Source organism: Condylura cristata, unplaced genomic scaffold, assembly GCF_000260355.1.
Source record: "Condylura cristata isolate star-nosed mole 26May11 unplaced genomic scaffold, ConCri1.0 scaffold00014, whole genome shotgun sequence".
In the NCBI taxonomy this organism is placed as follows: Eukaryota; Metazoa; Chordata; class Mammalia; order Eulipotyphla; family Talpidae; genus Condylura; species Condylura cristata.
The window spans coordinates 47,078,267-47,094,161 of NW_004567115.1; positions in this window are offsets into that span (position 1 = coordinate 47,078,267).

A 15,895-nucleotide genomic window follows, 5' to 3' on the forward strand; every position below is an offset into this window, starting at 1 on the left:
TCTATATCATCCTAGCACAGGGCATGTAGCATTGCTTATTCAATTACACTGACTTTAGAAAGTAGATTCTTCTCTTATTTATCTGTGTTCTGAAGAAAGTGCTAAAAAGTAACTACCAGTACTCAATCAATGTCAGTTGGAGTGAATACATCTCAAACTCCTCATGTCCTAAATCAATTTCATAATCTTCACTTAAACCTTAAAAATTGAAATTTGCATTATTGGCATCGACATTCAAGCATTTTCCAGTCCTTAAAATCTGTCATATCCCTCCATTATCAAGTCAATCAATTAATTGTTTTTTCTCTAACATATATTTAACATCCAAGCTGTCATTCTCTTTACAATCCTCACTACCATAATTAAGCTTCAATTTATATTCTATCTGAATTATTGTATTCATTTCTCACTAACGTTCTCTATTCTCTTCCAATTTTATATATTCTACCATTGCTCTTTTTAAAAACATTGCACCTCATGCAGATTACTTGTAAAACAACAATTTCTTTCATCTTTGCATGTATTCCTTTTGCAACAGAATTTTACTGTTTCTTAAATTTAGTTTCCTGGTTCTTAAATCTTGATTGACATTGTGACTTACTTTGATTATACAGTGTGGTAGAAGGCGAAGTGATGGCTTCGAACTTCCAAGTTTACAGCGCAAGAATCCTAGCAGCTTTTCCTTTTGTTCATCTGGAGCATAAAGCTCCTACAAGGAGAAGCTTAGACCAGCTGCAGGGGCATAGCATTATGTTCTGACCCAGCCTGACCTTGCAAACCAATTTATAAGCCACCACCTCCCACTGCAGCTGCATGAATGTTCTCTTCCTAGCAAGACCATCAAAAGAACCACCCCGCTATGCCCTGGACAAATTGCTATTCCACACAATGATGGGCAAATAAAATGGTTATTGTTTAAATCACTAAGAATTGGTATTTTTTACCCAGAAATAGATAAGTGATAAAGAAATTGAGGCTCTGTAGTGGGTGTTACTATAATAAAACTCTAAAATGTGTTGCGTTGGATTTGGAATTGGTGAAAAATTGATATTGTTCACCAAGCCTTCTATGACACCCAAATTGTTGATGAAGGCTGGCAGACAGTCGTTCGGAGTCTGGAGAAAGGACAATTTGTACTGTCTTAGTGAACACCTGTCAAAACAGCCATCTGTGGAAACTTAGCTGATAGAACCCAGTTAAGGAGATCGATAGACAGTGTGGAATATGTCAATGGGCGTTTCTATTTACTATAAATTGCTGAATAGTGAACTAAAGAAGACAATTTTCAGTTTTTCATAAAATAGAAAGGAAATATGAAGAGTTCAAATATTTGCTAGCTTGATAAGTAAAAAGTTCCTTATTTCTATACACTCCAGTTTGCAAGAAATGAAAAAGTGAGAAATAATTTCTCCCAGAGTAACAAATTCTGGCTGTGACTAAGAGAAGTTTTAATCAAGGCCTCAAAAGATTTTATTTAGTACCAAGTAGATAATCTCTAGTAGGTTAGTTAAGGACTTCTGAAAATATTCAGATTGTACTTTGACAGTACCCAGAAATTCTAGCCAAACTTCAAGAGGCAGTTCTCTGAACAAATTACTAATCTGACTTTTGTCTAATGGAACAAATTATAGCCTGATACATAGAAGTCCCTCAGTTTTTCTGTGGGAGATTTTACAATTTGGACTAAAATGAACACCAACAAAAAATGCTTCATGTGGATGGACATCTTTGAATTTTCAAGCTTCTATGGGCTACAAATTGCTTTAGAAAGTTATTCTGCTTTGTCCCTTCCCCAGTTACTCAGGGGTTACAGACACAGTGCTATCAAGCTACTCCAGCCACTGCGGTGCGATTAGATCCCTAGTCAGGGATCCACATGGTACAGCAGACCTCTCCTGTCTCCTTACCATTCCTTTCAGCAATGTATTTCAGTCATTCTGCCCTTTCTGATCCCCACTTTGTCTCTGGTGAATCTTCCCAACACCCAGTTCTTGCATGCATTAATTAAATATTTTTTTTAAATGAAAGTTATTCGGCTTTAGCTAAATATGTTCATACTTTCCTTAAATTATGTCTTTTTGTCAATAATAGACCAAATCTATGACAATGGTTCCAATCGATGATATCACATCTAGACTTATATAATTTCACTGGCACTCACACAAGAGTATAGTCTAATGATTAATTTCTCAGAATACTATCATTAAGTAACAGGATTTTGCAAGCTACTTATTCTAAATATGAAAAGATGTCTCAGGACCAAAATCCGAAAAAGAAGTTCCAAGAACTACATAAAGTTAGGGATTAATGAAGCATATCAGAGAATAAGAACATCATCACTAAGGAGTTTGATCTGTCCTTAAAGAGGAAGATTTGGCTTCTTAATGCCTCACAGAATTTCAACCCTCCTTCCATCTCCAGCTTTGTAAGACTCTACAACCATCCTGATTGTTCTTTAGAGTAAAATAAGCTGGGAGATGCCTACAAGTCTTCTCTGACTTTGCAATCCATTCATTCATGGAAATACACCCAGCATCATGAGAATCGTGTTTACCTACCTAGTAAAATTTTAATCTCACTATTTGAATACCCAGTTTGTTGAACTCATAACTTCTGCATCAGTTTCAGTAAAATATCTCCATTTGAACATGAGGCTAAAATGATTGTTTTGTGTTAAACCCCTGATATTGTTCTTGCAACATAATTTACTTCCTTATATTATCTTTTCCCACACTCTGAGTAGGGTTCATTCTTCCTTTCCACCATGTACTAGCTCTGCTCTCCATTCCCCTTTGACAATGACAAAAGAGTCACATACCTAGATTTCAAATTCTCATTCTTTTTCAAGACTGCGTCTGTTGAGGGATTTTTTACAAATCATCAATTCTCTTAACTGTCTTTATGCTGATGATATTTAAGCAATGCAGAAATAGTTAGGAAAACACTAGTTTTAGAACCTCTACTGTATAAAATTACTATCTACTGCAGTCCATTGACTTCCATAAAGGAAAACTTCTTTTAATAAGAACAATAAGTAACTCACAAGCTGGTAAAAGTCATTTTTCAACTAACTAACTCATGACAATGGAAATAAATTTTTACATGGTTGGTGAAGTATATTGTTTATAGTAAGACGGATGCTTTCTCAAGCTTATTAAACAAAACAACAAAAAAAGAGGCAGCCTATTTTGTTCCTATTGATGGATTTATCCAACCATAAAAGATGCATTTTCTTGTATTTACCATTTCATTCTGCTGATTATTACCAACACAGTGAACTGGTAAATGCAAATTCTAATTTGAATATTTTTAAGAGCAAATTAAAAACAAAGTTTGATAGTTTTTTTTTTTAGGTCATTAAAATTGAATGCAAAATACAGCTTGTAAAAATACTTTGTTAGGCAAAAAAGAGATTAAAATATCATATATAAATAGACAACTGAAGCTAGAAGCTTATGAGATTATGTGGCACAAAACAAATGAACTAACTGTAGATTTTCAATCTCAGAATAAATAGCCAGAAGACAACTACTGAAATATTTGAGACTGTTAATAACAGAGTTAACTCTTCCACAAAAAGTTATTTTGATAATGCTTTTGAATATTTGTAATCCAGACATCTAATAGCAAATGGAAAAAAAGAACGGGAAATTGAAGCATCAGTCATAATACTTTACGGCCTACTAAAAACTTGAGATTATAAATAGTACATTTTCATAATTTGAGTTTTCCTTTCATTTGAATTTTTACATAAAATACTGTATAGCCCATACAAATCTTCAGATATAATCATGGAAGGTGATGTATGTTGGTATTTTCTTATAACTCCCCCCCACAAAGATTTTGTTTAAAGGTTTATTTATTCATGTATATAGAACTGGGGTACAGGCCAGAGGTACAGGCGTGGTGGTGAGACAGAGTGGGGAGCAGAACAGGCAGATTGACAAAGTACCCTGCTGAGGGGAGCAGCAGGTGGGTCAGGAGAGGTCTGCCGCACCATGTGGGTCACCTCTGGGGTGGGCAGGATAGAACTCATGCTGAAATGGTTTTACCTTCTCAGTGCTGCTGTGCTTTAACCTGATGCGCCACCAGGGCTGGACATAATTCTGTATTTTCGGGGCTCAAACTCACATTGAAGCAACTGCAGCTAGCTTGACGTGCTGCACCCTAACCTATTGTGTCACCAGGGAGGGCCCACAACAATTTTTTTTAAATAAAGTTTTATTGATTAACAATTGGTTTACAATATTAGATAAATTTCAGGATGATAATTTCATATCATCATGTGTATGTGTGCCTCGTTTGTAAAGTTTTCATGCCATCCCCACCAGCCAACTGATGCCCTCTGCCCTCCTAACCTACCCATCCTCCTTTCCATTTGCCTCTGGTAATAAACATGATTGACTGCTATTATTGAATTCAGGTGATGGACATTTGAGTTTGGCATGGCATGTTGCTTCTCTTCTTTTTCTCTTGTGAACTTTGACCCAAATTGGCAGTGATAAGAAAATGGGGCTTGGTGGGTAGGTAAGGTAGGTATTTGTCAGGAATTCCAAGGAATGTGGGCAAAGGGCATAGGCCCCAGTGAGTAGGATGGGCTTTGGGGTTACAAATGGGGCAGTACAGAACTGTGTTATTCTATTATGATGATGCCATTGATATATAACACTTATTTTAGGTATGCAACATGTGATTTAAGACTAGTGTGCTTGACTGAATTATTTTGGAGTGATAACATTATAGGTGACTTTTACTATTTTTGTGTATGCAATTTTTGATTGATCTGTAGTAAACATGAATTTACCTCGTGCATACATAAATTTCAAAAGAGAAAAAGGTAATTTTTAATGTCAGTCTTTAGAAAGCATAAAGAAGTGATTGTTAAAACAAGAACAGGTAGAAGACTAAGTGGTTTGGTAAAAAAAAAAAAAAAAGCCCAAGAAGAAGTTATATCTCTTATTTTTCTCAATCGGTGATATGGATTCCAAAAGTAGGTTGAGGGATCTCTATGAAAATTTAATGGCTTTATTACATTATGCCAAATAGCTTTCTCGAACAAGTTCTTTCCCTTCTATCCAAATTAACTCATGCCATCCAAAATATTATTTAAATTTCCCATGACCTAGTTTCATCCGGTTTCAAATGTGAATAAAATATCAAAACCTGTTCATCAATTTGCTATGAACTTAGAATGAAATAATAGTTGTAAATTATATAGATTACTTGTGTCCCCAAATCCACTCTCCTAGCAATAGTGTCCTATTTGGAGAAAGTAAAACATTCAGCAGTAAATTATGTTCTGTGGTTTTACAGTGCTTGAGGAATGTGGGTTCTCACAATAACTTTATCAGCATTCTTCCTCAGTATGAGGCTTGTTTTAATCAGTTATTGCTTTCACACAAGTGAATAACTCCAGCTCTGAACTTGCTTCACAAACAATTAAAGAACTTAGCTTCATTCATTGAGTAGTCATCGCAAGCACAAACCAGGCAGAAAACATAAACATAGTTTGCCATTTTGGTGTTCAGACACCCATGTCTAAGAGGAGGGGACATTTGGGAATCGAGTGTAAGTTTAAAACTTCCAATTGAAGCATGAAAATACAGGTTTAATATAAATTCAGATCTGAAAACTTGAAGTTTATCTTAGTGTTCAGAACAAGTAGGGATCTTGCTCAACCCACGTTGAAGGATTGGAGACTTCTTTTTTTTTTTTTTTAAGATTTATTTATTCATACATACAGAACTGGGGTACAATCCAGAGGTGCAGGGGCGGTGAGAGGATTCACCAAAGACATAGTGGGGAGCAGGACAGGGAGATCGACTAAGTACACTGCTGAGGGGAGCAGCCGGAGGGTCAGGAGAGGTCTGCCACACCCTGTGGGTCATCTCCTGGGCTGGGGATGAAACTTGCAATGAAATAGCTGCATCCTAACCCAGTGCACCACCAGGGAGGACCCTGGGGGCTTTTTCTTAAAGAGGAAGCCTCTCTTTTACCATGTTTTAATATGAACAAATCAAAATAAGCCTTTAAGATCTAAAGCAATCAGAAATACTAAGTAAACCTCAAAGATATCACTAGTTCTTGAGATCCAACGTGGTCAGTCAACATCGTTTTTCATATTCCCCAAGGCTTTTTTCTGCTGATGCATCATTCTAAGCAAGCTCTTCCTTAGGCAAATACAATAGATGATTTTCTAGTGGCTTTTACTTCAGTTTCATCCCAATGTACATGCACTTTCAATACTAAAGTCTCCATCCTAAAATATTCCATCTGTTAACACGCTGCTATCCTCTTTAAATATCTTTCATTGATTCATGTAGTTTCAAAGATTAAGGAGCACTAAGCTCCATTGAAGACCGCTAAGCTTGGAGCTTGCTCATCACGCCAGTGTCAGCTAGACTCTCTCGAATCAGGTTTTAAGAATCAGCTCTGCCAGCCACTTTTATTTATTTATTTATTCTCTAGCAGACATGTTAGATCCTGTTTCCTGCTCTAAAGATACCTCTCTTCCCTTTCACCCTGTTTTGTATCTCTGTGGGCTCAAAAACAATTGAGACCAACACAAGTAAACAAGTTTACTAAAGAATTAAGACAGAGGACTCAAGCATGACAATAAACCTCCACCTAACTCTGAAAAATGCTAACCTAATTCTAGGCTTCTTCAAAAGGACTCCATACAGTCTGCAAGGAGGAATATTTTTTTAACCATGTCACATCATCCCAGAGTTGATATTGTTTGGTTACTGAATTTTCTGGAAGCAGCAGTTTTCTAAAACGCTGTTTGAGTTTTTCGTCAATAACATTTTACCTAGGCACAGTGTCTGAGGACCAGATTACTTGTGTCCTGATTTCTTTGCTTGTACCCTTAGGTACTACCAGGGAGAGGATTATCCAGTTAATTGGTAACTTTGATGAATACCTCTTAGCTTTGCATTCTAAAGAGCTTTTCCTGAGTGGACTTCTCTGATCCTCCCAGGTCTTCAGAGCCATGCGCTGGAATATCCATAATAAAATCCTAAGATTTAAGTGTATATGGGTTGATAGTGTTACTTGGTGTTCTGAGCATAAAACAACCAAGTATTGCTTGCCTTACCTCTTAAAACATATTTTTATCTTTAATTCTGTGAAATTGTATATCCCATGTATTGATTTAAATAGTTTGGGCCATCATTGCATTCCAGAGATAAATCTCACATAATTATGGTATAAAATCATTTTAATGTGCTGTTGAGTTGCGTTTGCTGGTATTTTGTTGGCAACTTTTGTGTTTGCCTAGGACCTTGATCTAGGACTTCCCAGATGCCAGAGGTATGAGGAATAAACTACAGTTTAAGAAATAAACATGAAATGGTCACAGTCAAGGCCAAAACCACTGAGGGAAATAATATGAAGCAGAGTGTTGGAGCATTTTGGCTAATCTTATTATTACTATTATTATTTTTAAAGATTTATTTATTCATACAGAACTGGGGTACAGGCCAGAGGTGCAGGGACAGTGAGAGGATTCACCAGAGACAGCGTGGGGAGCAGAACAGGAAGATGGATGAAGTACACTGCTGAGGGGAGCAGTGGGCATGTCAGGAGAGGTCTGCTGTACCATGTGGATCACCTTCAGGCAGGCGGAGATTGAATTCTTGCTGAGGTTCAGTTTCTTAGTGCTGTGCTTTAACCCACTGCGCCACCAAGTAGGGCCCAGCTAATCTTATTAAAGGATGCTTTGGTTGTAGAACGAATTAGTATTATTTTATGTGTGCCAACATTTGAAATAAATATGAAGAGGGTACAGATTTGTATAGACACAGTTTAAATATTTGAATGCAGTATTTCCTATTCTGATTTTGTGATACTGAAAATGGACAAATAAATTGGGGTGAAAAGATAATTGCAAGCAGATACCACAATATCTGTTAATCATATCATATTAAAATTAATTTTAAATGTTTCATTTTACTTGGATGCCTCATTTTTTGTTTATTTTTTTAAACATGTTTCACTTAACAATTTCCTCTTAGGGAAAAATAGTCTTTAATTTTCTTTCTCACTTTTATGTTTTCTTACTTAAATGTTTCTGTAATTGCATTTGCTATAATTTATTTATTTAATTTTACTGTTCTTAACCCCTGCTTAACAAAGTTAGCCCTAGAAAAAGTAGGGATTGTGGAGGCTGAAGAAACACTATAAGGGCTACTTAGAAAATAATTTTCTTTCTATCCCATGTTAAATCAACACTCTCAGAAAAATCACCTATGTTTCAATATTGATATTTCATCTATGCTTTGCTCTTTGTGAAATTGAGACAGCCATCTAAAACTCCAGCAATGTGGCAGAAAGATCTTGAGTCAACATTATAGAGGACTGATTTCTTTTAATCATTTACTAGTTATTGGTTCCAAGATAATTTTGATTATTAAAATGGACATTTATCCCAAAAATGTTTTGTAGGAAAAAAAATCTTAGTGCAAAATAGAAATCACATGTGTTTGTATCATAAAATTCCCAAATATTTTAGAATATTTCTGTGTTTCAGAGGAGCCTGTACTTAAGAGAACGATATCAAACTCAATTCAAAACAGAATTTAACAAACATCAGTTTCTTGAGTGTGTGATTTATCAATCATTTTGTTTCTGTCCATATTTTATTCCAGTATTTCACTAAAAATTATAAGGAAAATTGATGCACTGGTATCCAAAATATAAAATAAGATGTAAGAAAAAATATAATTCTGCTGTCCCTTGTGCTATTGTTATCCTCAACCAAGGGGAAACACTTACAAAATTTGCAACTCAATCTGTTGTAGTGAAAGATACATTTCCCAGAGACTGGCAGAGATTAAATAAATGAGACACGTGCCAGGGGATGAGAGGGGAGAAGTTTTACAATTTGCAAATAGAATAACCTGCAGGAATGCTTTGTCAAAGTGCTGAACAAGCAAGAGTTTTACCTTTTTTTTTTTTTTTTTTTTGGTATAATCTACTGATTAAAGATAATTTCTTCACATAGGCAATCATTTGTATCTGTAGCCTTGGGCAAGGTCTGTTCACACATTTCAAGTTGTGCTTTAAATTTCCTGAAATTTAAAATAAAAACAGGTAGAACACATCAAGCCTTATTATCAATGTCTCCTTGTTTATGAAATAACTTACCAAGGCATCTTCCTGGAATATTTATTAGAGCGCTGTGTGGTTTTAAGAGACAAATGAGTGATTCAGTAGAAAAGGAGACATTGATCCATGAAACATTTTTTGTTCATGATTTAAGTCCAGTTATGATAATACTTGTAAAATATATTTATTGCTCACCAACAAAAGAAAAATCCTGACTTTGGTTTATTGCTCATTTACAGTTAACATTAAAGACACAAATTATAGCAGAATACTGTATAAATAAGGCATAATTTTTTAATCCTCAGCAAGGCAAATAGTGACAATTAGATAGGCATTAGGAGTTCTTGATGCTCCGTTAAGGTTATAACAGATACTTAAAAATGTCCAAAGAAGATGCATCTTAGATTTGAAGATATTATACTGAGTACCCAAACCATAATTCCCATCAGTCAACTCAAAGTCAATCCCTACATGTGTATGTACATCCATTCAGGAACCACTCTTCCTTCCTTCTCCAGAGTATGTGCACTCTCTCTCTCTCACTAATGAACCCCACAGCTACAATTAATCCCTTCCGAAATTCTAGGCACTATCCACCCTCCCCCAAAAGAAAAAAGAAAAAGTAGTGAACTTGTTTTTGAAAAGTTTATAGCATCGAGAAGAGAGAAACCAGAATAGTTTTTAATGAAGTGATCATGGTACAATTAATGTGGATATTGATGGTGTATCAGTAGAAAAGAGAGCTTGCACTTATTAACAGAAGCAAGTCAAAAGAGGTATGTTTTCCACAAAGTGAATGTTAATAAGTATTTAAGTAAGGAGGAGTAAAAAGTCATTCTAAGTACATCGTTGGATAAAGAAAATTAGTGAATGTAAGAACAGAACAAGCTTCAACAGAGATAAAATAGTGTTCAATTTTATGAGTAGATATCTTTACATATTGAAAGCTTTTGTAAAATAGACTCATTTATGTGAATTCTAAGAACATATGGCCTGAAGGAAAAATAATTCCAGTCAAAAAAATATTCAGTTTTGTTTTCTTGGGTTTAAGTCAATCAGTTATTGCCTTTATTATTTTATAGTTCTCATTTTGGTTTGAGAGGTTATTTAAATGTCTCCTTAATGTTCAAGGAATGTATCACACCTCAATTAATTTAAAATTCTTCTATATATGTCTCATTTTCTTTTAAGCATTTATATATTTATATACCTATATATACATATATCAGGTGTCATATATAAAGTCTGTTTATTTTACATTTATATGCCTCGTCAAGTCACTTTCAAGAATATGTATACATAATGTAAAAATGTGTATACATGCACATACATAATCCAAGCCTGAATTGTTCAGATTCACTTAAGTTGACTATCTGTATCAACGAGTCCCATAGTCAGGGATTCAATAAATTGCCAATCTTAAATCTGTGGAATTAGAACTTACAGAGTTTAAAGGACTGCAGCATCTGGGGGAGGGGAGCTCGGTTTCCATGATTTTCCTGAAAACTCCCTGCAGCTATCAAGGGAAGGTGGTACTTAAGATTGAGGGGAGTCAAGGTTACCCACAGATTTCAAGTATGTGGGAAGTAGGACCTATGTCCCTTGTGTTGTTAAAGGATCAACTGTGTGTGTTCATCCGTGTCCATGTCTTGTCTTTATCTGGATCTCTGCCTACATCTGTATCTACATTTGTCCTTTACTTTCTCAGTGCCCCTCTACATACACACACACGTGTGTGTGTGTGTGTGTTCATATCAAAGAGGACACAAATTTCCTGATCTACCCTTCATTTTATAAATGGAATTGTTATGCATACATTTTCTACTAGACTACCCTAATGGTCCTCTTATCCAATCATTTTTTTTAGTAATGCATTTTATCAAAATAAAAAAAAATATTGAAAAAGACATGTACAGTAACAGGTGATTTTACGGGAGACTGCAAGTTTTCCAAGCATAAAATTAATGGCAAATAGTTAACAGTTTACATGGTAATTTATTAAGTTATTATAATGTAAATTAATTGTAATTGCATCATAGAGAAATAAACATTTTTCATGTTCATTATTCTAGTTTAAGGTTTCCAATGTTTCATTATATTGTATTATAATAGTCTTTGTCTTTCAAGATCCTGTTATTTTCTTTGGAAATTAAGCTATTTACTTGTTTGTTTGTTGCTTTGTTTTTGAGGTCTAACGTTGTAGGTAATGATTGGTGTACCCATTAGTTATGGGAGTCAAGACATTTGATCAGAATTCTTGGCAATATCAGTCATATTTTGTTTATGATAAATTAATTGGTCTGATCACTCATTATTTAAAATTGCATTTTTTGTTGAGGTAACTTTGGTTTATGAAAATGCTCTTCATGAGTATAGGTTCACAGCTCTTTAGTCATATGTTAGCCTCCAAATCTACCACAAAAGGACTGAGAAGTTACCATGGTAGTTTCTCCCTTTGCTCCCTACTCTTCTCTGAGACTCTCAATTCTATGGGCAAAATGTAGACCTTTAAGTTCTCCATTCTGGTCAATGTGGCATTGAGGTGGGCTGGCATCACTGGCACCCTACCACATAGTGGCACATTGACAAAAGTTGGTATATGTCCCTTTGCACTAACTCAGTGCCTGATTCCAGACACTGAAGAGCATGTAACCAAAACAAGGCTACTCAGAGTCCATTCCAGACTGGAGTAAAAGCTATAGGGAAATGAAATCTGTCTTGCAAATGATGCTGATTTAGGAGGAATTGGACTTGAGCCTTTTATACTGGTCTGCCAAAGTGAACTCCTTTAATGTAAAGTATATACAGGAAAAAGAAAATTCCAGAAATATTTGCAGAGTAGCAAATTTTGTACAGATGTGGTAGTATCAGTGCCAGGAGTTAAGCTTTTCCATTGGATATTTCTGTATTATAGACTTTAATTTAACAAACAGTTCGCAAATGACTATGTTGTGCAGGGTAATATCCAAGATAATTGGAACAAAGCAACAGGTTGGACATACAAATCTCTTTGGTATGTTCTTTGTTGTAAAGAGAAAGTTACTTAAGCAAAAAATTTCATTAGAGTTTTGGAATGCAAAGAAATAGTCGGTAAAAACAATGTAAAGAGAAACAACTATATACATTTTAAATTTATTGAATATGTGAACGGGCAATTATAAAGCAAACACAGCTGGAAAATGTGTTCTCTGTAAAAGGGAAAGTTTAAAAAATAAACCAAGACATAAACAGCAGAGTTCACGGAGGAAAATCGACATGTATTTAATTTGTTTTTCATGTTCTGTAGTCTAAAACTTTGTGTTATAACCTTTTGATTTATTTCTTTGACTAGTAAGAAATTGGACATTCAGAATACCTAAATACCTCCTAGATCAAAAAATTTATCACACTCATAATAATCACTGTAAAATAGAGCACTCCTAAGGCTGCTTGTATAAAATCTATATTGGGAAACAAGTCAGATTTGTGGAAAATAATACATTAGTTTTTGTAATGACTTTCAGAGGTAGAATTTATAGATTTGAAAATAAACTGACATTTTTCTTACTAACAGCAATTGAAAATGGCAATGTTGATTCATAGTTTAGACAACTCTATACATGTTGGAAGAGAAGGTGAAAGTTGTTACACAATTGCTATTCCATAGACTGCAAGTAAAACACTGGTTCAACAAAAAAAAAATCATAGTAAACATGTTTCCAGTATTTTGTAGATAAAACTGTAACCCATGAAACCTATTATAGCTAAATTAATGATATATTCTAAGATATAGATAATAGGAAATAGGCGATGCTTCCTAATCTCACTGTAAATATCGGTGTGCAGACTGTGGATAATCCAGGACCCCCACACTTGGGTGTTCTAAAGGGCTTCTGCCAGCTGCCATATAAAGACAAAGCATAGAGAAAAAGCACTGAACAGGATAAGTGTACAGTGAAATCCATCCCCATGGTATCTTCTTGTTAGCAGAGGATACTGGGCTTCAGGAAGATAGTGCCTGAGAGGACAATGCAATCATACAAACGTTCTACCCAATAGCAAAGACAGACAAGTAACGTTCTCTACCAGTCAGATGGTAAAAATAACCCATTGTCAAGACTAATGATATGCACAGAGCACATTCAGCAGAGTAAGTGGATTTTGCAATCTTATCCCAGGTAGCCATAGTGCTGGTGAATCATACTGGGGTCTACCTACAAGACGGTTGTCTTGATGGAAGAGCTATGATATGAAGATCTTTTGTTCTGTGCTGGTCTATAGTGAAAATCAATGACAACTAAATATGTAGGTGAAGTTGAAACAGAATCGTTATTAATAATTTGGTGAAATGTTGATAGCTCAAGAGAAGATTGACAGGCATTGTGATTACTTAATAGAAGTCAAGCAACCATCTATCTCTAAACTCATCTAGCCATTAGTCTATTTTTTTAATTTGCTTCCATTTATTTATTTATTATTTAAAGATATATTTTTATCTATGCGTACAAGAACTGCATTATAAGCCAGAGGTTCAGGGGAGGAGAGGATCCACAAGAGAGTGACTGGGGAACAGAACAGGCAGATCCACGGAAGTACACTGCTGAGGGGAACAGTGGGTGGGACAGGACAGATCTGCTGCGGAACGTGGGCCACCTCCCTGGCTGGTTATCAAACTCACCACAGTGGCTGGCGATAGCTTGATAGCACTGAGAATAATCCCTGTGCCACTAGTGAGGCCCTATTTAGTGCCCATCTATTAGGTTTAGTTGAAGTTCATGAGTTCTATACAGAGGTTATGTGTAAAATGAAAATGTCCTATGTTCAATGCGGAAACACTTAGGAATCTCACTGTGACAGGAAAGGGATGCCATTCCCTTAGGTCTGAAGAGAACCATAAGGCAGAGGAGAGGAGGGGCAAATCTGCTCTCTGCTTGAACGAGAACAGCTCTCTTCTCGTGTCCTCAGACATCACCACTTTGGGTTCTTTGGACTAAACATGGCACTTGCCCGTAACTGCCCTGGCTGTCAAGTCTTTGCTTATTTTTGTATAGTACTTGATTTTCTCTCAGATGTAACCCCCACATCTATGCCTCCACTGTACACCTGTGACCCATCACCAGAACCACTTTTACTCTTCCTTCTCCTCTTTTGAAACTTCTCCCTCCCCCTTGCCTGCTGAATGCTTCAGATCTGTGATTCTTGCACTGTTTTAATATTTGCAATCTAGGCCAGCATTCTGAAAAAAATCGGTAAGCTGCATATGAAGATGGATCCCTTTTTCTGGATCATTAAGTGCCTCTTATTGCAACTGCTGGTTGATTCCAAAGGTTCTTTCAACTGTTTTGTGGTCGAATCAAGTGTGAGATGGGCTTGGGGTTCAGCATAGTGCTCAGTGGTGACCAGCTCTAGAGTACATCTTAGTGAATCTAACATCACTGATTCTCAACCAACTAATCGACTGTCACTCGACTAATGTTTCTCTCAATTTTATAATGTACATTAAGATTGATACTACTTCATTTGCTTCTAATTTATTTATGTGCATAATTGCAGGTTATGAAGTCATCCTCTAGTCATTGATTTATCTCTTCCTGATGACAACTTCCCTCCAAAAAACCACTTTGATTACATATGCTGAAAGACTTTAATAAACACAAGAGAAAAGTGTGTGTGTGTTTGTGGGGGGGTTATATGTAAATATCTAGTGAAGAAAGTGTTTAATTCTCTTAAATAAGCGGTGAAGAACAGATTATTTTTTAATTTATTAACTTTTAAAAATAGATTGATCAGTTTATTTCACATTGTGGTAAAGAAAAAATCTTAGAGATGAAATATAATTATTATTATTGTCATTATTAACAATAATGACATGAAGCTAATACTATATCTCCTTCAGTAATAAAAAGTAGGTGGATATATTAATTAATCAGGTAATATCAATTATGTCTTATGAAAAAGAAAGTAAAACAACAATGAACATAAGAACATTCAGAAATGTGAATTATTCAAACCTAGTTAGAATCGCTTCATAGATTTTATTTTATATTATTTAATAGTGAAAGCTTAAAAGGGAAATCCTATTAGTTACATAAATTACTGTATTCATAAGACAAAACAGGTTTTTCATAAGAATAATATATTTCATAAAAAAGGAAAACTTTTCTCTCAGCTTTCTTCCACCACATTGTACTTTTTGATAATATAAATAGCTTTCATAGTAACATTAAAGAAGATAAAATGTTTCATAGGATTATAGTTAAAGGATAATTGTCAACTTGTTTTTAGATTGCTTTTTAGAAAGTGGTCAAAAATTAGCAACATAATAGTTGCAGTTAAAAATTCAAACTGTTCAACATGGAGCTTCCATAAGACCCAGCAATCCCGCTCCTAGGTATCTATCCAAAAGACACAAAAACATGATTCAGAAATATACTTACGCCCCCATGTTTATTGCTGCTTTATTTACAATAGGAAAGACATGGAATCAACCCAAATGCCCAAGTGGATTAAAAAGATGTGGTACATATACACAATAGAATATTACTCAGCAACCAAAAAAATCAATAAATAAACACATGCCTTCTGCAGCAACATGGATGGAGCTGGAAAAGATCAACGCAGTGAAATATGCCAGAAAGAAAAGGAAAAATACTGGATGGTTTCACTCATAGCAGGGATATAACGGACCAGGCGAGATAATAATAATTACAATGAACAGCTATATACCAGAGATATTTTATGGGGTGGGGTGGGGAATGAGATCAAAAACAGTGGGCGGAGGAAAATACGCTGGACTATGGTGATGGCA